The sequence below is a fragment of the Echinops telfairi genome, unplaced genomic scaffold (assembly GCF_000313985.2).
Source record: "Echinops telfairi isolate 266 unplaced genomic scaffold, ASM31398v2 ScPeMD7_44;HRSCAF=162, whole genome shotgun sequence".
Classification (NCBI taxonomy): Eukaryota; Metazoa; Chordata; class Mammalia; order Afrosoricida; family Tenrecidae; genus Echinops; species Echinops telfairi.
The window spans coordinates 12103539-12107733 of NW_022103942.1; the positions used below are offsets into that span (position 1 = coordinate 12103539).

The 4195-nt window shown below is 38.3% G+C and overlaps 1 pseudogene; it reads right to left on the reverse strand.

The window, feature by feature from the left end:
• Positions 1–1268: 1268 nt before the first annotated feature.
• Positions 1269–3819, reverse strand: LOC101662686 (annotated as a pseudogene).
• Between the last annotated feature and the right edge of the window lie 376 nt (positions 3820–4195).

The window sequence follows — 4195 nt, forward strand, 5'->3', positions numbered from 1 at the left end:
TATTTTTCTTCCTTCAAGCAAAGCTCTTATGATTTTATAAATGATTTGTTCTTCTAAAGAAATCCTGCATTACAATACCATATAGTCCTGGGCTTAGCAAACTTTTGAGAAAAGAGAGCCAATCTTGTTTCTTGCAACAAATTAAAAAATGATTTGAGAAACTTAAATAAATTTTACAAACAAGTGTTACTCTTCTCTTACTATAGCTGAATTGTAAAATAATGAACAATTCATGACCTTTCCCAATATATTTAAGTAACAATTTGATTGCTTTTTATGTTTCATAAAATTGTTTTTTCTTATCTTTCACTATATAAATTTTATTAGTTATGTGTAAGAATCTGCATTTATTCCTTAATAAGTTATTAATTATAATTAACTTTCACTTCCTCTTGGAGAGCAGTTCAAAAGGAGATTAGGACAACTATGCTTTGGTGATTCAGTCATAGAATTATTGCCTTCCAGGTAGGAGAGCTTAGATTCACGGACAATGCACTTCATGTGTAGTTGCCAATCATCAGTGGGAGCTTTTGTGTTGCTATGTTGTTGAATATATTTTCTCAGAGTTTCAACACAAGGAAGAAAGTAGTGGTTATCTAATTCTGAAAATCAGTGAATAAAAACCCTATGGATCACAATAGTCTTATCCACAACTGATTATGGAGACAGCATAGGATAAAGTAGCATTTAATTCTGTTGTGGTGACGTTACTAAGAGGTAAGGGACAACTCAATGACAGGTAGTTGGTGATCATTTTTCAATGACAGTTCCCTTTTTCATATAGGCCTTTGGATTCATCACAGAAATTCCTGACTTTTGTAATAATTTAGACTGATAAGGTAGTGCTGGGCTACTACCTTATTAACCTAAATCCTTACAAAAGAGATAGGGGGTAAATATACTATTTTGATGGTCAATATCTTCCCAATATAGTATGTGAGAATGAAGCTAATCCTTGGAAGCAATGGTTAGAGTATGTTATTGATAGTCGTCTACTTGGTCCATGCTCAGGTGGCTATTATAAATAACTCTGTAACAGCAATTCTTAGAGGGAAATATTTAATGCTGGTGATATAAGATTACAACAGATCTGAAACATGATGCTACTGTTATAGCAGTTAACATTTTACATTTGAGCACATGACCATTACCTAATTGCTCTAGTCATTTATGCTTTTCCCATGTTTCTTAATTAACTATCATGTCTGATAGCACACAGTATAAAGAGCAAATGTGAAAAACAGACATTTGCATGTGCTTCTAAAATCTTATTGAGAATATCCTGTTGGCATTGGATAACCAATCACAGGTGCAGCTGCATTATCAGGATATGCATATATCAGCTATTGGTTCATACCATTGTGCATATTAGGAACATTAGTTCCATTTTGCTGAGTGCTATCATAACAATTCTGGTAAATCCCTGCTGGATTACCAGTCCTAAAACTGGTCTGTACAAAACAGTTGCATAAGCAAACATAGTGAAGAAAGCTACTAGTGCCCGGCTATCAAAAGATACAGTGTCTGGGGTCTTAAAGGCTTGAAGATAAACAAGGGGTCATCTAGCTGAGAAGGAATAAAGCCCACAAGGAAGACAACAACCTGTGTGATCATGAGGTGTTGATGGGATCAGACACCAGACATCTAAGATCCAGAGCAAAATTATACCCAATGTGAATGGGTAAGGGTGGGGTGTAGGCAATTGGACATGTCCTCATGGAAGGGTCACAAGAAAGAAATGAGCCTGTCAGGGTGCAGTATAGCAGCGATGAAACACACAACTTTCCTCTAGTTCTTTAATGCTTCCTTCCCCCCCACTATCATGAGCTCAATTCTACCTCACAAATTGGATTAGACCAGAACATGCACACTGCTACAGATGAAAGCCCGCAACACAGGGAATCCAGGATAGATAAACCCCTCGGGGTCAACAATGAGAATAGAGGTACCAGGAAGATTAGGAGAAGGGGGGGGAACGGGGGAATCGATCACAAGGACCAACATAGAATCCCCTCCCAGGGGGATGAACAAAAGAAAAGGGGTTGAAGGGTGACAAAGGATGATGTAAGATATGAAAATAATAATTTATAACTTATCAAGGGTTCATGAGGGAGGGAGGGGGAAATGAGGAGCTGAAATCAAGGGCTCAAATAGAAAGAAAATGCTTCAAAAAATGATGATGGCAGCATATGTGCAAATGTGCTTGACATTATAGATGAATGTATGGATTGTGATAAGACATGTAAGAGCCCCCAATAAAAGTATTTAATTAAAAAAACTAGTCTGTATGCTAGTAGACACAAAAGTACTTCCAAAGCTCCCATTGATGTAATTTGCTGCAGTGCAAACACTATTTGGGGTTTGTAGCCCCAAAATATCTCTTAAGCAGACTGGAGTGACCTCTGTCATTGATTTCCCTTTCTTTAAATGTATTGAACCCATCTCTTTGACCACAGAATAACTGTCCTGATGAACATTCTTCATGCCTCCTCTAGCCCTGGAACGATCTGTCTTAGATCAGCTTAAGCAATTTGGGATTGATTGTCTGATTGGCTTTACAAAGCACAGAGATAAGGTTGAGTGCTTGCTTTATGTTATTGGACGTAAAGAAAAGCTTAAGCTGTGCCCATTATGGTACTGTGAGCAGTTATTCCAATTTGATAAATATAATCCTCTGAGATGTTAGGATAGTCATAATTGATGACAAATTTCACATCTACGATGTATAGCCTTCTGTAGGCCACATCTGTAGCAATCAGAACAGGAGTTTTGCCCATATTTGAATTCATTTAGAAGCCTGTCTCCCTCCTGTTGACTGTTGTCACCATGGATACCCATGACAGGCCACCCATTTTTCCGGTAAATTCATCACATCTTCTTTTGGTTTCATAAAAACAATGGTTTTATTCTCCTTCTCATACATGATCTCTTCTATTAGAGGAATTCGTTTTTCATCCTTCTCTACATCATGACACACATCTACAATCTGAAGCATGTCACCGTTTGAACTCAGTTCCAGGGCACCAATGTTTATAGGAATGTAATCTTTCAGGAAATCTTCAGCAAGCTGTCTTACTTCTTTTGGCCATGTCGCACTCCACATTAAGGTTTGACCTTCAGCTCTGATCTGGTCTAAAATCTTCATTATTTGGGGTTCAAAGCCCATATCAAGCATTCTATCAGCCTCATCAAGGGCAAGGTAGGTTGTGCTCAGATTAGTTTCCTCACACTTTAAAAAGCCTTCCAGGCATTGCAATATGGATTTCCACACCTCTCTCAAAATCACGTATCTTTGGTCCCTTGGGAGCTCCATCACCTCTCTCTAGGAATGTCTGATGATTAATATGCACAATGGCAGGCAGCAAGTAAGACAATGTTTTCTGGGATCCAATCTGAGCTACTCTGACCATATGCAGTCCACTTAGAAAACTGGCCAGGCCTGAGCTTGAATAGCAGTATGTTCTGTGAAGTTCCATCTTGAAAGCACATCCATGACATTTGCAGGCAAGTGCGCTTCATTAAAATTCAAAACTGGCTTCAGACAGTTGTGTTTTGTGCTGTAACTTCCTTGCTTCTTCTCTATGTCTCCACTTCTTGTCCTGTATACCTAGCCAAATCAGGATGTTCTTGATAAAAATTCTTCTCAAATTTGGGTAGATCATAGAGATTCAATTTCTTTTTAACTAGTTTCCCCCCAGAATTTCCAAATGTCTTTCCAGACAGAGACCCTGCTCTACTTCCTCCTGATCGAGGTGTCTCAAACCCTCAACCCTGGCCTCAGTCTCGGTCACTGGAATAACCCAACATGACGTCGATGGTTGCGGTTAGTGAGGAGTGAAGCGAAGAGAATCTGGGGGGATGAGTCAGTAGGGTTGGGGACCACAAAGCCTTGCAGGAGTGGTGGTGGCAGTGATAGGAATTATACCTATGCAACCAGAAACTGGTGGAATTGAATGAGGCCAAGGCTGGATTTTATAACACACACTTGTATATACGAAAAAACAAACTAAAACTGATTTTGGGGTCATAGAAAAGTAAATTCAAGGAGTAAATATGTGAGGCAACTTATTTAAATGTATACAAAATAATTTTGATCTTTAGTAAGTGGAGATAACAATAGTACCTATCTTATTTAGTTGTGTGCAATAAATGAGGTAATATATAGGACATAGATTTCCTGTCACATAGAAAATGA